Source organism: Leptonychotes weddellii, chromosome 10, assembly GCF_054177405.1.
Source record: "Leptonychotes weddellii isolate Sample4059 chromosome 10, ASM5417740v2, whole genome shotgun sequence".
Classification (NCBI taxonomy): domain Eukaryota; kingdom Metazoa; phylum Chordata; class Mammalia; order Carnivora; family Phocidae; genus Leptonychotes; species Leptonychotes weddellii.
Window position 1 is genome coordinate 116536434 of NC_138378.1, and position 19073 is coordinate 116555506.

The 19073-nt window shown below is 51.9% G+C and overlaps 1 protein-coding gene and 1 long non-coding RNA gene across 3 annotated transcripts in view; one reads left to right on the forward strand and one right to left on the reverse strand.

The window, feature by feature from the left end:
- HPCAL1 (hippocalcin like 1) overlaps nucleotides 1-19073 on the reverse strand; it is a 327988-nt gene that overhangs the window by 17847 nt on the left and 291068 nt on the right. The window lies entirely within an intron of this gene.
- Nucleotides 9242-13231, forward strand: LOC145715990 (uncharacterized). Its single transcript, XR_014138323.1, has 3 exons — nucleotides 9242-9471; nucleotides 9852-9919; nucleotides 12136-13231. It is a non-coding gene; the product is annotated as an uncharacterized LOC145715990 (long non-coding RNA).

Consider the following 19073-nt stretch of genomic DNA (forward strand, 5'->3'; position numbering starts at 1 on the left):
CATTTATTGTATAAATTGTCAAATAGTCAATTTAACAATTTCTGTAACAGGGGCTTTCTATCTTTTAAATTATTGTGACCTAAAGTAAATCCAGATTATGTGGTTCTTACACTTGTGCAACACAAAAGTGAATAAACGTTTTTGCCTCGCGTGTCAGGTGCCGGTGGAAGTCGGAAGTCGATTTTAGGATTCGGCCTCCCCGTTAGTGCGTTAACGGAAGGATTCATTTCTGCCAACTCCAGTTCTGTTTCCTGATCTGTCAAAGGGAAGCAGATTTTAGTCAAGCATTTCAAAGTCTAAAAACTGAATGCGGCACAGGGGTTAAATGAATATGTCCGTTCCTTGATAAATTAATTTGCATTTCAGTTTAGGAAGAAAAAAACGAGAAAGTCTTTTTCATGAAGGCGTATGCGTTCATTTGCTTTTCCTCCATTTGGGGGAGGGGACTTCGCTAATGCCTGAGACGTGATGAACAAGAGTGTGCCCTGTGCTTCTCCTGGAGTTTGTGGGCCAGGGTCAAGGGGGCTTAAGTTCCCAAACCCCTGGGTGAGCTGCTACCCGGCCTCCATTTTCCCAGCTGTTAAACGATGGGGGTGGGGACCAGATGGAGCTAAAGGTCTTCCCAGCTTTGCTCTTCCTCATCAAATTGAGCTGCGTGGACTTCTTTATGGCCTTGGATTGGCCCCTCTGTCTATAAATGGCCTTTCCTGGCCCACCTTCCTAAAGCCTTTTTGAAATCCTGGCCTTGTATATCCTGCCACTTTGGATATGCAGGTGTCTGTGACGACCAGCTGCCGGGCAGGCACTGTTCGGAGGTGCAGCTGGGGGCCTAGCCGTCCCTGTGGAGCTTACGTTCTCAAGGAGGGAGCTGATGCGTGAGTGAACCTGTTAGACAGCCAGAGCAGGCAAGGAGCAGCGGAGAACTTGAGGTGGATGGGAGCACTTAGGAGAGGTGTAGGTGCCGGAGGTGGGGGGTGACCTTGTTTCTCTGTGGAGGAGAAGGGGGGGGGCTAATCCAGATTCCCTCCCTGCTCTTCCTGCAGAGGCTCACGAAGAACAGACGCCCACGTCCGTATCCATCCCCGTCTTAGCATGAGGCCCCCAAGGATCAGGCCCTGGTGAATGAGGAAATTAATTGGAGCTGACTATTTTGGGGTGGGTAATGTCTGGGGAGCAGGTGTGTTCTGTGTCTCAGAGGAACCTAGCAGAGATCTTTGCCTTTATACCCCAAGGGCGCGCTGAATGTCATTTGATTTATGTCGGGTTGGGGTAGCCATGCTCTCAGGATCAACTCCGAACAGCCTCCCTGTGGGCCCCCTATAGTCCTGCTTCCCCTGCCGTCCACCTGTGCGAGCTGCCCACCCTAGAGCACGCTTCCCGCACTTCACTTACTGGACCTGTGTCAGCCAAGTGTGGTTAAGTCACGCGGTCAGAATTGTCTGCTTGCCTGTGATCCGACTTGGGTGCTGGCTCCTTGCACAGCTGGAACTGGATGGGTATTAAGGCCGTCAGGCCAGGGAGCTGACTGGCTGTTCGTGTGCCAGTGAGGATGAATAGCTCTGTCACTGTTGGTCTGGAGATCCTGATAGTGGTTTAATCCCGCATAGCAATACGGTTCCCTGGGGAGCGGCTGTAGCTTTGAGGGAACAGGATTGTATGTATGGCTTGGCGTGTTCCGAGAGAAGGCTGATAGCACACCCCATCATCTCGCCGCCCCCCCCCACTTCTGTAGAGGAGGCTACTCTGGTGTACTCTGGGTACTTGAGAAAATGTGATCCCCTGCCGTTCCTGGGAGCGGATTCACACATCTGGATGTTTGCTGATGAGAGTAGCTGAACCCACTGCGGATGTAAGGTTTAGGAACCACAGTCCCCTTGGCCTGGCTCTAAGGACTGGAGTGGTTCCAGCAAGAGAGGGGACTGAGGTGACCTGAACAGCCTCCCAGCTTCAAACACCTGCCAGTGATCACGAAAGTTAAGTGGGTATTGATTTCCTAAGAAAGAGGAATTTTCAGATGCTGGGAACAAAGACAGGGACTGGGAAAGCTTGGGCTCATTGCAGCCCTGGGGGTTGGTTATTCATCTCTTGGAGAACTTCCAGTTACGATGATAGATGATATAATGGGATCAGAAGGGAAAAAATGAAAACCCTAAGAACAGCATATTCTGAAGAAGTGGGCAGATTTTTTAAAAACTTCCTACAATTTCTAGGAATATAACAAAACTACTGGAATTAAATATTTTGGAACTTAAGAAAAAGATGCTTAGTAGGAGGAGACACAACTGAGGGTGAATTGGTGATGGGAAGGGACCTGATGGAATTATCCAGAAGTAGGTGGGGGAGAGATGTGGAGGATGAAAGGGGGTGCGTGTTATTTTTAAAGGCAGTCTTACCGTGAGGGACTGGATAGCTAATGTTTAAAGAGATAATGACCGATAATGTTCTAGAAGCGACTAAATCAGAAAGTGCAAGGAATCCCAAGTCAAATAAATGAAAATAAATCCATACCTAGGCTCATTTGTAGTGAATCTGCAGAGCATACGGACAAAGGTCATTCAAGTTTACAGGAATGGTAGATCTATAAAGGAGTAATTATTAGGCAGAAATTCTCAACAGCACTACAGTCGAAGCCAAAGGTTATGGAAGCAAATCTTGAGATGCTGAGAAAATAAACTTACTTAGAAGTAAGATTTCCAAGTTCATTCATACCCCCTCTTCAAAAGAAGGACTAAAGAAGACACTTTAAGGAGAAAATTGAATCAAAAGGAGGGTAGTGAGCAAAGAAATGGGTTGCCGTGTAGTGAATCTAATCATGGATAAAATCAAGTGGACCCAGAATACTGGACAACATAGCAGGGAGACAGTGGGGGCAGGTCCTCCTGCTGTAAATAAGAGTGGGCTAGCGGGTTCACCAGATGTGTGAAGAGTCTACAGTCCTGCTTACAAGAACACAACAGAGTGTGTCACTTTCAAAGTGGTGGCAGAGAAGGGGTATTGAACAGGTGATCGGTCTAATAGGCAAAAAAGATGAGAAAAAGCAGAGTGGTAAATGGAAATCCTGATAAGATCAATAAGCCCAACAAATGCAGGTAGACTAACCAGTTAAATCACAGAAGCTTAAGATTCGATGAGAAGAACTCTAGCTAGAAGCTATTTCTGAAAGTTAAACACATAATGCCAAAAGGTGGGAAGGATGGGGAAAGCCCTGGGCGGGCGACACTGTGTTAGAAGGAAAAAGGACTTTGAGGCAAAAAGGCTTACTGGAAATGGCAGTTCGGACCTGAGGGATGATCCGGGGAGAAGCAGTTGTAACTTTGTACCTGACCGCATGGCTTCTCTGTCTGCAGGGTCTTTGGGCATTGCCTTATCTTACCTCCCAGGGTCTGATGGCGGCTGGACATGGTGGCCAAAGGGGGAATGTCTTGCGGTTCTAATCTAATCCTCTTTAGTCACAGTCTGTTTTTTATCCTTCCTAGTGCTTTGCATTGTCCCTGTGTTTGCTTTTATGCCAAATTCAGAGAGTCCTCTGAGTCTGTATGCAGTTGGTTGGAAGCCCAAACCTGGAGCCCAGCCTTTAACTTCTGTCTCCTTCGAGTTCCTACCAGACATGAGAAGGTGCCTGGTCCTCCTGTGTCCAGGCAGGACCACCGGGGTGGGGTTTTGGGGCCCAGTGTGGGCTGGGCAGGTGTAACCCATTGGCTGTTGACAACATGAGAACGTTGCGAGTGACACCATTTGGCCACACTAAAGGGATGAACGATTGGGATGAACAAGGCAAGGGGTTGGGGCCTGGATGGTGGCAGGTGGCAAGACTTGCTGAGTGGGGATGTCAGGCCAGTTTGGGGCGGGCTGAGCCTTGTGAGGTGTGGCCTGACCTGAGAGTTTATAGGAGCGGGACCAAGGCTGCCTGTGACCCAGAGAAGGCCTTTTCTCTCTTTTGTTTTTAAGATTTATTTGAGAAAGAGAATGTGAGTGAGAGAAGGGGCAGAAGGAGAGAATCTTGAAGCGGACTCCCCACTGAGTGCGGAGTCTGAAACAGGGCTGAGTCTCACGACCCTGATATGATCTGAGCCGAAACCAAGAGTTGGACGCTTAACTGATGAGCCACCCAGGCGCCCCAGAGAAGGCCTTTCATTCTGCACTCTGAATTGGGTGGAGATGGTGGGAGGGGAGCTGTTGTCTCTCCTGGCATTGACTAGTTGCTTCAGGAGTGGGTAGGGCCTTGGAAAGCCTTGTTTTTCCTTCAGAGGCCACCCACCAACTGACCCCTTTTGCCCTCTGTCCAAAGCCCCCTGGCCACAGCCCCTGGGGTTCCAGACGCCACGGGGTGCAGAGCGGATGGGGCTGCTGTGGCTGTCGAAAGGAGCCCACACTCAGGACAGGAGAGCTGATCTGCGGGTCTTCAGAGAAGACGGGGTCTTTGTGACCTTGTTCATTTTCTGAATCCAGCCATGCCTGAATTCCACTCCCCCGACTTTTCACTTAAGTAAGCCAATAAAGTCCTAATAGAATCAGGACGTTTGTGCCACATGCAACCACGTCAGACCTGAACAGAACCCACAGCCCTGAGTTCATTGGATCCACCACCACTCGGAGGGGTCTGTTGGGGGGGGGGGGGAGGTGCGTGGATGATTAGCCCCATTTCACAGATGTGTCCAAGAGGCTCCGGGAGGCCATGGGCCTTGCTGAGGGCCACAGGTAGAAACACAGTGGCCAACCAGGACTGGAACTCAGGTGTCCTGGCCCCACGGCCATGTTCTTGTTACTCCCCACAGCCCATTATGAGAGAACAGGCGCCCTAGACCTCCACTCTGGTCCCGAGGAGACTGCTTCTGCTCAGCAGGGATCGTGTCCTCACTCCCCTTGTCCGGCTCTGCCTCATCACTGTCCCCGAGGCCAGGTGGCCCGTCTGGGCAGGCGTCTCCCCCGTCTTCATGGCCCAGGCTTTGGACCCAGGGAGCCACTCCCAACCTGCTTCTGCCTGTGACTCCCAGATGAGGTTGTGGGTCTGCGGAGGCTGAGGAGGGGTCATGCATCACACAGCTAATTGGACTCTCGGGCTTAGTAACGAGGTGGGGAGCAATGACTGAACTTGAAGGTGGAAAACAGGAAGGTTCCAGCTGTGTCCAGAAAGAGCTTGGGGACTAGCTGCCTGTGTGTGGTGCACTGTGCCTCCCCTCCACTTGGCGGGGAGCCTCCCCTGCAGGGGCCCAGGACGTGTTTGCTTTGAAAGGTGTGCAAACAAGTGCCTGCCTAGGGCTGGCCTGGCCTCCCTTGGGCTGATCTGAGTTTCCGTTGCTGAGCTGTATTTCCACACCACGGTGGGCCTGTTTGTTTCTGTTGGTGCAGGGACAGCGGCAAAAAGGCTGACCTTATAAATTGTCACTGTGAGGGGCGCTGGCTGGCTTAGTCGGTAGAGTTTGCCACATGTGATCTCGGGGTTGTGGGTTCGAGCCCCACGTTGGGTGTAGACATTACTTAAAAAAATACAGTATTAAAAAATATTGTCATTGTGAGAATCAGGTGACTAATGGCTGGTGTATTTTTTAAAACAGCTTTGTTGAGATATAATTACAGACCATCCAATTCACCCGTTCAGAGTGCACATTTCATTGGCTTTTATATATTCACAGAGCTGTGTAACCACCACCACAGTCAACTTTAGAACACTTTTCTACCTTCAAAAAGAGACCCTGCACCCATCAGCAGTCCTCCCCGTTCTCCCTCTCCCTCCCAGCCCCTGGTAACCACTGATCAAAAGTTCTGTCATCATAGGTTTGATTTGGCACATTTTTGAGATGCTCATTAAATAGAAGTTATTAATGGAAGAAGTGCTAGATGTTTATTTCTGAGAGATCATTTAGAAGATCAGAGGCAACAAAGAGGTGATGGGTCTACCTTGCAGGGAGAGATTTATGTTTCAGAAAGCTCTTTTTTCCCTTGCATATTAGAAAAAAAATTCTGCATTAAAGAAAAATTCATGACATTGCCTGGAAGTGGTCTTTGCTAGCTGAATTGGAGAGCCTGTGAACTGGCTGGCTGACCTTCGTTTCTTCATCCCCGGATCATCAAACATTAACTTCGCCTCTCTCCTCCTGTGCCTGGCCCTGTGCTGGGGGTGGGGGTGGGGCGGAGGCAGGGGCTGCAGGGGACACACTGAAGGTCGTGGCTCACAAAACTAGGCCCCGGAGCCACATCTGGTCCACCGCCTGTTTTTGTACGGACTCTGAGCTAAGAATTTTTAAAGATGTATCAACAATATTTCGTGACATGTTTAAATGACATGAACCCACATTTCAGCATTCACGGATGGTCTCCCCGGGACACAGGTATACTCGTGTACGTACCGTCCCGGCTGCTTTCACGCTGACATGGCAGAGTAGAAATGTGGCGACTGGCCGTATTTAGGTAGAGCTAAAATATTTTCTATTTGGACCTTTCCAGAAGGCATTTGGTGACTTCTGAGTGAGATGTGACCTTGCTCTTTTTATTTTTTTTTTTTAAGATTTTAATTTTATTTATTTATTTTTTTGAGAGAGAGAGAGAGAGAGCATGAGAGCAGTGGGGAGGGGCAGAGGCAGAGGGAGAAGCAGACTCCCCACTGAGCAGGGAGCCCGATGCAGGACTCGATCCCAGGACCCTGGGATCATGACCTGAGCCGAAGGCAGATGTTTCGCCGACTGAGCCACCCAGACGTTCCGAGACATGACCTTGCTCTTGAGGGTCCACAGTCAAGTCAGGAAAAGGGAAAGTGGTAGATGGTCAATAACGGGCAGGAGCCAGGAAGCACGGGCAAGAGCCAGGAAGCACGGGCAGGAGAACAAATTCCTAAATTTTTAGGAATTTTGGGAGCATATTAGCTTGCTAGGACTGCTGTAAGGAACTACCACAGACTGGGTGGCTTGAATAACAAATTTATTTCCTTATGGTTCTGGAGGCTGGAAATCTGTGATCAAGTTGTGGGCAGGGTTGGTTTCTCCCGAGGCCTCTCTGCGTGGCTTGCAGACCGGCCGTCTCCTCTTGTGTCCTCACACCGTCGCCCCTCCCGTCTTTCTGTCCTAATCTCTTACAAGGATACGGGTCAGATTGTATCAGGACCCACCCTTATGATCACTTTAGTTTAATTACCTCCTTAAACACCTTATCTCCAAAACCAGTCACATTCTGAGGTATTGGGGGTTGGGACTTTAGTGTATGAATTTTAGGGGGACACAATTCAGCTCATAACACTGAGCTGGTTATTAAATACAGCCATTATTAAAAAGCAAATTATGTAAGCCTAAAATTAAATACATTATATTAAAGAGAAATATGGGAAGTACTCAAACCCTATCTCACCACACATTCCTATCATCTGTGCTGCTGAGGCTGTTTATGCCTGTCATGTCTGTACGGTAGAAATAACTATATGACATATGGTAGAAATAACTATAGAACGGTGTATTGCTGAGCATTTGGTGGTTCGGAATCAGCTTTGGTGGGAGTATTTACACCATGGGAATTAGTAAGTGCTACAATTCAGCGTCCCTTTCTGGAGAGCTGGTTGTTAAACATTTACAAACACACCACTGGTGCAGGGCACCGAGGGCTCAGACGGTCAGCCTGGGCCCGGTGGGGTGCAGAGGAGGATGCCAGGCCCTGGGGAGGCAGGGAAGGTTTCACAGACCAGGGGATGCCAAGTGGCACCTTGGAGGGTGAGTCAGATGTGCGGGAATAGGGGTGACCTGGGTTTGCAAAGCCCTGAGGCAAGAGAGGACACCGCGTATCTGGGGATGGAGGTCGGTGGTGTAGGAGTCATCTGGTGGGAATCGAAGAGAATTGTAAGGGGTGGTTGGGCAGGACCTGGGGTGCCATACTGTCTAAGAGCCTCTACTTGACGTGGCAGCCATAGGGAGCCATGGAAGGGCCAGGAACTGGGTGTGGGGGCAGGGACAGGTGGTGAGTGGACCACTGGCTGTCAGTGGGTTTTATTTGTGCCTCTGTGTGGAGCATGCATGCGAGGCACTATGACTTGCTCTCAACGGGCCCTTTGCAGGTGGGAGGTTCTCCACCAACGCTCGCCGAATGGCTGCATCATCCCATTCATTTTGAAATCTTTAAAAGGGGACTCAGCCTTCCATCTCCAGTTAGAGTTAGAGCTGGAAATAATCTGAGTGCCGAGCAAAAGGGGAATGGGTGTGCGAGTTATGTCCTCTCTCTAAAGGGCGTGCTAGCCCGTCATTATAAACGGTAAATAAATGAAGGCCATGCAGCCACGTGGAGAGCAGCTCACAGAATACCGGAAAATGAAAATAGCAGAACATAAATTCTGTGTGTACCGTGGTTACAATGACATAAAAATATGTGTACATATGGGTAAAAACAGGAGGTATCGCAAATGGAGAAATGAAAACAGTTGTCTTGGGGAGGTGGGAGTGCGTTTTTCTTTCTGTTCTGTTTTTCTGTTTTAATTTTCCTGTAATAAATATTGAAGAGCGGTTGTGGCAACTCAGGCAGCCGCTCCCCGGGCAGATGGCAGGTGCCCCCCGCCCCCAGTGCCTGGAGGGCTGGGCCAGCCCTGCAGCTGTCCCCAGAAGTGCCCTGCAGCGTGCAGGCTGAGTCACGCAGATGTCACGGCCCCTCGCAGGGCTGTGCTGGTGATTCACGTGTGCGCCCACTCCTGTGCAGTCACCTCTGGATGGTGCTCGGGAGGCTGAGGATCTCACCGGAAACCGGGAGCCAGTTGCTTCCGTCCAAAATGGCCGGCCAGGGGGCCAGATCTGAAGCCCCTTTCAGTTCAGAAAACCCTGGGCTTTGGAGCCCAGCGGACCCAGCTAAGTCCCGCTCCGCTGCTTGTGAGACATTCTCCTGGGCCCAGGGGTTAAGTGCGCAGGTGGCAAAGCCAGGACCTCAGGTGTGAGGCTGTGCTGGGATGACGTCCCTTCTATTCATGTGGCCTCCCTGGGGAGACTGTCAACCCCCGGGGGCAGGATCCATCTTCTTTTGCATTCCTGGTTATGCCACAGAGGCCTCAGCTCTCAGAGTATAGATGGTTCCTGCTTGTGTCTGAATGAAGGGGGCCTGGTGTCTGAGGCCTGGTCTTGGAGTCAAGAGAGCATGCGATTAAGGGTCCGGTGTCCCAAGATCACGCAGAGGAGGGTGTGAGTAGGTCTAGGGAGGGAGGGGGTAGAGAGCAGGGGAAGGACCCCTACCTGTTCTTGTTGGGAAGGGAAGAAGGAGGGGTTGGGGGGGTAGTGCTGTTCCAGGGCCAGAAACAGGAGTGCACACAAGCCAGAAAACAGTCGGGAGGAGGGGTGAGGCGTGGGGTTGAGAGGCCGTTAATTTGTACGTGTTTACTGAGCGCCCTACTATGTGTCTGCTCTGCTCAGGGGCCAGGGAGACAATGAAGCACAAAGCAGATGAAGCCCAGGCCCTCGTGGAGATTGTGCACTGACGGGGGACGTGGGAAACCAGCCAACTAACTGATGTGTGGTAAGTCAGGGGAAAGAAATGGAAGTAGGGAGGAGGCGGCGGGCAAAGGGCTCATGCTTTTTCATGTGGGTAGTCGAGGAAGAGCTCTGAGGAACTAGAGGAGGAAGTGGCGGACAAACCACATGGTTAGCAGAGGAAAGCTTGTTTTAGGCATTGGCATTGCAAGTGCAAAGGCCCTGCGGCAGGGACATTTTTGTTTTTGTGTGGTGAGAGCAGAGTGAGGGATGGGGTTGGGGTTGGATCAGTGGGAGGGGGGGGTGCACAGTGGGTCTTGTGGGGCCTTATAGGCCCAGGTTGGGATTTCATTCTGAGTGGAATGAGAAGCATGGGAAGTTTGGGATTAGCCTTACCTTTTCAAAGGTGCACTCTTGTTTCTGTAGGTCCGGTATCAGTTGGCATGTACCAGTGGAAGCCGGAGCCTTGCTTGGAGGCTGTCACAGCTGTCCAGGTGAGAGGTGGTGGAGACTTGCAGGGGTAGTGAGGGGCAGGAGTGGAGGTGGCAAGCAGGTCAGGTTCTGCCTGGGTTGGAAAGACAGCTGGTGGGATCGAATCAGGGGTTGCCTGTGTGTGAGAGAGGAGTCAGAGGCTCCAAGGGTCCTGGAAGGATGAGCTCAGTTTGAGCCTGAGCGGTTTTATTTGGGGGAAAGGACGAGGGAGAAGGGCGGGTAGGGTCGACATTTGCAACCAGTCAGCCAGCCCTGCCAGCATACCAGGCAGGGGTGGGGGGCGCAGGGGTGCGGCCCCTTGGAGGGTTTCCCAGACACCACATCTGGGCTTCTCTCTCCTTCCTGTGTTGCATCCTTGGGAGGTGACACCCTTTCCCCATCCTGTTCCGTCTCTGCAGCTACTACCACCTACCCAGGTCCCTTCACGCCTTAATTCCTGCCGTGTGACTTCCTCCCCATCTCACCACTACCCTGCGTCCCTGAGAGCCTGAGACCTTTGCTTTCTTTCCCCCAGCATTTATGTAGTGCTCGCCTTTTCATATACTCACTCATTCACCCCTTACAATATCCCTTCATAGTTGAGGGACCAAAGGCACAGAGGGGTTGAGCGCTTGCCCAAGGTCACACAGCCAGTTAAGGGGAGGAACTGGTACTTGAGCCTGGGCAGCGGGGCAGGCTGGTTCCAGAGTGGCTCTGAACCTTTATGTCCGTTGTGCCCCCTGTGTCTGTGGCTCCCCTTCAGTTCTCACTGGGGTCCCTGGCTCCGGGATCCCATACCTACCCCTCCGGGCGTCTCCTTCCCAGTCTTCGCCCTCTGCCATGCCCCGCTCCCCACTCCTCTTGCTCCTGCAGGGTTTTCCCCTGGGGCCTTTTCACACCGGTCTGTGGAATTGCCACTCTCCCCAGTGTAGTTTTTGAGTTGCAGACCGAACATTCAACTAGACATGTCCACTTGGGCGCCCCACCGACACTGCCCCAAACTGCACCCCATATGCTGGTCATCTGTTGGGCGAATGGCACCCGGGCCTCTAGGAGCTAGGTCGGAGAGCCAGGTGTGGGCTGCTATTCCACGTGTGGTCAGGAGGGGGAGCCTCGCACCCCTCCTTCGCCCTCACCGCCCCCCAGTGCCACCTGCTGATCCACTCCCAGATGGCGCCCCAGTGCAGCCCCATCCCCCTGCAGATCCCTACGGCCACACTCAGGGGCAGGCTGCCCGCACCCACTCTTCTTCCTCTAGTCCCTTATCCACACAGCGTCTAGAATGATCTTTCAGAAAGCAAATCAGGAGGAGCCACTGTGTTGCTAGAGCCCTCAGGGCGCCCCCCAACTCCTCAAGGTGAAGCCCTCATCTGCCCCAGCCCAGGCACCCTGCTGGCTTCACCTTGACCGCGCGCGGACCCTCCCTGAGCCTCAGGGCTGCGGACACCCTGTTCCTGCGGCTCCCTACCGTGCCTGGACCTTGCTGCCCGTCCACCTGCCAAACTTCGGGTCCCAACCTGGAGACCACTTTATCTGACCCCCCCCGCCGCCGCCCAGCGGGCTGGGTTAGGGGTGCTCTCTGTGCTCCCCTGGCCCGCAGGAGTACCTGCTCTGAGTCTGCCGTGCAGAACGGGACCAGTCTGCCACTTTGCTGACCCTCCCCCCCCACCCCCTGGGTTGTGAGCCCCCTGAAGCCGGGGACGGGGTCTGCTGTCCCCACAGGATGTTCAGCTAGCCCCCGACACGGGCACAGCACTCTGGATTCTCTTCCTAAATGTTTATTGAATGAATGAGTGGATGCGGGAGCAAGTGAGTGACTGCCCCGGGGGAAGTTGCCGTCTGTAGCAGGAGGGTCATGATAGTGGGGATTAAAAGAGAGAATGCTTGGGGCCCCTGGGGGGCTCAGTCAGTTAAGCGTCTGCCTTCGGCTCAGGTCATGATCCAAGGGTCCTGGGATCGAGCCCTGCATCAGGCTCTCTGCTCTGGAGGGAGCCTGCTTCTCCCTCTGCCCTTGCACCCCCTCCTGCTTGTGCTCCCTCCCTCCCTCTCTCTCTCTCTCTTGAAAATAAATAAAATCTTAAAAAAAAAAAAAGAGGTGATGCTTTGGAGCCTCTGGCCCCTGAGGGGGTGGTTGGTACATGGGGCTCACTTCCCAGCTTCTCCTCCTCTCCCCTGGCCGCCTGGCTAACCCGGGAGTGGTTGCAGATGTTAACTGACCATCCTGTCTGCTCCTTCACAGAGCCTTCTGGAGACTGTCCCATAACCCTGAGCTGCAGGCCTTCCGGGCCCAGGACCCTAACCAAAGGTGGAATCCTCAGGGCATACTGGCTCTTCCTTCTGCCCGTGTCCCTGGCTCTGGGCCGGGCTGTGCTCCCTTCCGAGGACTCAGAGAAGCCAGGCATCTCCTTGGGTGCTCCCAAGGTCCGAGACGAGGTCTTGTGTCTACTTGCTAATGCACAGTTTATTCCTCTTCCAATTTTCTCTGGGACCTGTGCTTGTCCAGATGTTTCCGTGGTGTGGTGGGAAGTGAGTCTTATGGGGCTAATGGCTGCGTGCCATTTGGCTTCGCTATGCTTCTGGAGATTCGGGGGGCTTGGAGCTGGGGCTCCAGCTGCGCACGGCTGCCTGCCTTCTTGCGGCATTTAGCTTTTGAGCCCGGCGCCTTCCTTGGCCCCAAACATGTGAGTGACCTCATGACTCTGGCCCTTCAGTGATCCCCGACAAACTCTTCCAGCACGTAGGTGGAATTCCTATTTTTAATAGCCAAGTTGTTGAGAAATTGTAGGGCTTCTACTTCCTTTTGAACAGAAGGCTTCCAGAAATATTTATACCTTAGCTTCTCTAAAATCTAGGAAGTCATCCCGGCCCAGAGGAGGTCAGCAGGTGGCATGTGGCGTGGGATCACCTAGGAGACGGCCCCAGTGACATCACGCTCGGCTCACTCGGTCAGGCTGTCCAGTCCTCTCTGTCAGCTGGGCGCCGAGGGGGCGCGCCTGGCCCTGCTCTCTCCTGGGTGTGTGTGTGGGGGTGAGGGTGGACAGGAACCAGGTCTTGGGGGCTTTCAGTGTCACGCTGAGGGATCTGAACTCTGTCCCTGAGGCCGCAGTGAGTTTTAGCGGAGGAGTAAGCAGATCAGATGTGCATTTCCAAGAGGCTGGAGGGAATGGATTAGAGCTGCGTTCTGTCAAGTCTTTCATTTTGCAGAGGCCCGTGTACAACCTCCCAGGATGCCAGGACGCAGTCACTCCAGCCATGTGCAATGCGTTCCAGCGTTTTCTATTCTACTCTGTTTCATTTGTTTTTCTAAAAATACTGTTTGCAACCGTCTGCATTGATTTCCTGTCTCCCTGAACGTTTTTGATCTGCAGTTTGAACAGCGCCGGGTTGGAGGGAGGAAGCCCGGGCAGAGGCTGCTGTCTCTGCCCAGCTGGGAAACTGTGGGGGTGGCAGGCCAGGCCTGGGGCGGATAGGGAGGCTTCTATCGGGGCGGGCCTCGGCCCCGGGGCTGTGCGCAGCGCCTTGAATCCGCGGGCTCAGCGTACCCCCTGCAGGAGCTGTGGAGCAGCCCCTGAAGCAACCAGAGGGGCCCGTGATGGTGTTGTGTTGGGGAATCCAGAAGCTGTGCTTTCATAACTCAGACATGCTGCGTGGTGTCTGAAAGTCATTTCATTAAATGTCGCATGGAATCAAAATAGAAATTACATCTTTGGGACAAAGCCCATTGAGCCAGGAGCCAGGCATTCTGAATTGGACCCAGAATAGTCTCACGGAAGCTGGGACCGTGGATCCAAGGCAACCCTTGTCGACACGGCCAGCCTCCCACCCCCCCCCACCCCCCCGCAGCTCACACTTGAATCCCCAGATGCGGCAGGTGGTCCTGGAGCCCAGTCGACTCGCAAGAATCAATGCGGCTGGGGTGGGGGGGTAGGCAGTGATGACAGCCCCCCTTCATCACATTCCTAGGTGGCCATGCCGAGCTGAGTCGTCATGTATATTATCCCTGATCCCCACCTACTTCTGGGAGGTACACTTATTATATTTGAGGAGGCTCAGGGAGGTCAAGGTAGGGGTCTGAGGTCGCATAGTTGGCAAGAAGCTGGGTTTGAACTCCAGACCAGCTCCCACAGTCACTTCCTCTCCTGCATCTCCCCTGTTGCTCCTGGTTCTTGCAACTAGCTGACCAAAGTTGAGGGACATGCCCAGATGAAAGCTGGGGGAGGGGCTTGGGCCTTGGCATGTTTGAGGCTCCCTGGCAATCTTAACATCGTGCTAGCTGGGGACCACTGCTCTGGGAAGGGGCACGAGTGGCCTTTGTATCTGCCTTCCATCCCAGCCTCTGCTGGGTGGTGTGTTCATTCAGCCAGTGCATGAGAAGGACCCTCTTCTGGAGGCCTGGTAGCCCACACCTTGCAGCCCTGAGTGCATCCCCCCCCTCACCCCCCACCCCTGCCTCCATGGGTGTGCTCATCCCCCCACCCCTGCCCTCGTGTGTGCACTCATCCCTCTACCCCTACGCCCAGGTGCATGCTCATCATCCCACACCCTGCCCCCGGGTATGTGCTCAACCCCCACCCCCAGGTTTGTGCTCAAACCCTCACCTCTGCCCCACGTGTGTGCTCATCCCCCACCCCCAGGTTTGTGCACACCCCCCACCCCGCCCCCAGGTGTGTGCTCATCACCCTCCTCCTGGTCCCCCCCTTCCCAGGTGGGCCAGGCTTGGAGGGCAGGAGAACTGGGGTGGGGTAGGGTGGAGCAGGCCCTGAGGGAGTGCCTGGTGAACCCAGAAGGGGAGGGAAGAGGACAGGTGGGGAGGGCACCCACTTTGAGCCTGGGCGGAGGGAGGGGTATACCGGAAGAGTGAGGAGACGCCCAGGGGCTGACTTCCCAATCCGTTACTTTTGACCCTTATGCATGTTCTGTCCTATTTTTCTTAGGTTGATTTTGTTCTTTTTCTGACTTCCTACTTTGGACACCTAATTGATTTCCTCTTTTTTGGGGGGGGGGTCTGTTTATTTAAATGTAAGTTTTTAAGACTATGGATTTTCCGGGTGCCTGGGTGGCTCAGTCGTTAAGCATCTGCCTTCGGCTCAGGTCATGATCCCAGGGTCCTGGGATTGAGTCCCACGTCGGGCTCCCTGCTCAGCGGGAAGCCTGCTTCTCCCTCTCCCACTCCCCCTGCTTGTGCTCCTGCTCTCGCTGTCTCTCTCTGTCAAATGAATAAATAAAATCTTAAAAAAAAAAAAAGACTATGGATTTTCCTCTGAGGACTTGTTTAGCTGACTCCTATAGAATCTCACATGCAGGTTTTCATTATTACTATTTCTAGACCTTCTGCAATTTGGGTTTGGACCGCTTCTTTGACTCATGAGCTAAAGACTTTTCCTGCCTCAAGATTTTGTCATTTATTTTTAATATAATTGCACAGTGATTCTAGAATGTTTTATGTTGTTGCTGCCTTTTGGAATTGGGATTTTCTCCTTGTTTTTCTGGAATGATTTCTTTTTCCTTTTTTCCAGCTTTATTATGGTATAAATGACATACAATAAGCTGTTCATGTTTAACCCGTGCTGTTTAATAAGCTTTGACATATGTACACGCCCATGAAACCATCAAGCTAATGCATGTCTGCGTCACTCCTGGTTTGCTCTCACCCCTTTGTGATTTCTCCCTTGGGTTCCTCCTTACCCTCACCCTGTCCCCGGGCCACCCCTTAGCTGCTTTCTGCCGCTGTAGGTTAGCTTGCATTTGCTAGAATTTTATCTAAATAGAGTCTTATAGGGGCGCCTGGGTGGCTCAGTCAGTTAAGTGTCTGCCTTCAGCTCTGGTCATGATCTCGATGTCCTGGGATGGAGCCCCACATCAGGTGCCCTGCTCAACGGGGAGTCTGCTTCTCCCTCTCCCTCTGCTCTTACCCCCCTGCCCCCTGCTCGTGCTCTCTCTCTCAAATAAATAAAAAATCTTTTAAAAAAATGGAGTCTTGGAGCACATTTTCTCTTTTGTTGGCTTATTTCACTTGGAATTATTTTGAAATCCATCTACTGGTGTAAAACCAGGGTCTGTCCCTTTTTATTGCTGGGTAGTATTCCATATCGTGGATGCACCATATTTACTTATCCATTCAGCTGTTGATGGACATTTGAGTTTTCCCCCTTTTTGGTTCTTATGAATAAAGCTACTATGAACATTCCTGTAGAAGTCTTTTAGGGACATTTGCTTTCATTCCTCTTGGGTAAATACCAACGAGCAGAAGGGCTGGTAAAGAGTAGGGGTATGTTTAATTTTTTAAGAAATTCCCAAACTGTTTTCCAAGTGACAGTCCATTTACATGCCCACGAGCATGTGAGAGCAACAGGAGAGTTCTAGCTGCTTCACATCCTCATGTGCACATTCTTAAATTTTAACCATCCTAGCAGGTGTCCAGTGTATCCCCTGGAGTTTTAATTTACATTTCACCGATGACTGATGACATTGAGCATCTTTGCATGTGCTTATTTTTCATACATATATCTTGTTTGGTTGACTGTCTATTCAAATCATTTGTCTTGGGGAGCCTGGGTGGCTCAGTTGGTTAAGCATCTAACTCTTGATCTCAGCTCAGGTCTTGATCTCGGTGTCGGGAGTTTAAGCCCCGCAGTGGGCTCCACATTGGGCAAGGAACCTACTTAAAAAAAAATACAACCCCCCCCCCACCCACACACACACACAACAAATCCTTTGTCTTAATAGGTTGTGTTGCAAGGATTATTTGTATATTCTGGATACATGTCCTTTGTTAGATTTGTAAATACGATTTGTAAATATTTTCTCCAGTCTGTGCCTTTCCTCTTCATTTTCTCCACCTTGCAAGGTTTTTAATTTCACTGAAGTCCAATGTGCTGTGTTTTTTTCTTTCTATAATTAGTGCTTTTGTGTGCCCTAAGAGATCCTTCCCAACTGTAAGATCATGAGGGTTTGCTCCTCTGTTTTCTTCTAGGAGCTTTGTAGTTTTAGCACTTACATTTAGGCCCATGAGCCACTTTTTAGTTAATTTTCGTATACGGTATGAGGTAAGAGTCATGGTTTATTTTCTGCATGTGGATGTCTTTGTATTGGCTTCAGAAAGGAGAAGTAGAAGGTTCCAGCTCCTCTGCTGTGTTCAGGCTACAAGGCCCCATCCGATGGGGCTCCCTTAAATCAGCAAGTTTACATTCTCCAATGGGGTGGAGTCTTGTGAAAATGGTAAAATATATTAGAGAGGAATAAATAAGCTAAATGTTTTGCATATCTGAGTGTCATGTGTTAAATTGCAGCCTGGCTCCATGAGACCTCCTCCTGCTGGGTTTTTTCGTGTCTGTGTTTGTGGTCAGCAGATGGAAGGTACCCGTTCCTCCATCCATGCAGCCGGTCAGCTACAAGGCTTCCCCAGAGGAGTGGAGAGGACACGGCTGGAATCAGCTTCAACCAGTGTGTCAGCCATTGGGCCCGCCCTCTTCCTTCCCGGCCTCTCCAGCACGTGGGGTTTCCCCAAGGACATAGCAGAGAGCTCTCCCAGAGCCAGAGTCCCCCAGCTGTGGGAGCGATGCCGAGCCAGGATTATGTGACCCCTGTCATGCCCCCAGAGAGGAATAATTATGCCACCAGATTCTCACAACATAAACTCTGCTTTAAGGATAAGGAGGTTGAGCCCAGAGAGGTTGTTCAACTTGTCCAGAGTCACACGGACAATCTTCTAAACCAGGCCGTCTGACTCCAAAGCCCCTACCCCACACTGCTTTCCAAGGACTGGGGTGTTCTGGCCAGGGTCTGCCTGGGTCTATGGGTAGAACCTGAAGGCACCCCAAGGAGCCTCTCTAGACTTCAGAAATATAAGCACTCTCAAAGCTAAATTTCATGTCAGCTTATAATGGAACAGAGACATGCACAGTCTTAGAGGGAGAACAGCTCCCAGGCCTGTAAGACCTAACGGGAGGGGAGTGACTGCTGTGAGCCAAGAAAAGGTAGACTGGCCGTGGGGTCCAAGATGGGGGGGCGGCCGTGTTTCCTCTGGGATTAGGCACACCTGAGTCATCAACTCCCCCCACCACCACCCCCGGGTCTGTTTGCCACCTGGGGAGGTGCTTACCTGCAGGAAGAGAGAATGGAGGTGCAAAAGCCAGGCCAGTTCATTCATCCATTCCCTCAGTAATGATTCGTTGAGCTTTGACCATGGGAAAGGGACTGCTTTGAATTCTGGAATTCAATAAAAAGCAAAATTGAAATGAGGGGAGTTTATGAGCTCAATCCATTGTCTATACTGGGATTTTCCCAAAAGCCCCAAGGTGAGGGGTTACAATAGAAGTCAAGAGGAAATGGGCAGTGGACTTGGCTGCAGTGATGGGAGGTGGAGCCTGAGCTAAAGCAGCATGGGGGACCAGGACAGCCTCACCTCTGCAGGGGTCAGGAGAGGAGAGCCACACAGAGGCCTGGTGCCTTGGGACACGAAAACCCGGTGATCCTGTCCAGAGAGAGGCCCAGGGTGGTGGATGAAGGCAAGACTGCATCTCTGGGAGAAAATAGTCCAGCTCTTGTCACAGCTCAGTTGCTCATTGTCAATGAAAAAACATGGCTTCTGGTTTTATACATCAGCCATGTGAGCTTGGCTAATGTGAGTCTTCCCTGTAAGCTAAGCTGTGCTCTGGTTCTGGCACTGTAGTGAGGTTTCTGAGTTGGGTCAACTGCCAAAGGCCTCAAATGCTATCTCATGAGGCTCTTGGCAGTCAACAAGCCAGTTTCAGTCATCAGCAATGTAGCTGGTCGTGTTTAGTTCAAGCACAAAGATTGTGAAGCCTAGCAATCAAAAGCCAGATGAATTCCATTAACCCAGGCTTTTCACCAGCCTTGCAGCCTGGGCTAGGGCAGGGGTCATGATGTGGGTTGGGGAGAGATCTACATTAGCCAAGCTGTCCCTCCTGTGTACCAGAAAAAGTGCTACCAGGGGCTGGGTCGTGTCTTCCTGCAGATATGTGCTGCTTGTCTGCCATTCTGAACACAGGACCACCCAGTTCTTGCCCTGAGGCCCTGGGGGGTCCAGAGGGCCTGGGGGGGGGGTGGCTGGAGAACCGTCTCCCCATGTGTGAGGGTGGGGAGGTTGGCCCTGCCCTGTGCTCACCTGTCGGGACTTGGCTCTCTTTGTTTTTTCTCCTGGTGGAGGGTGGTCAC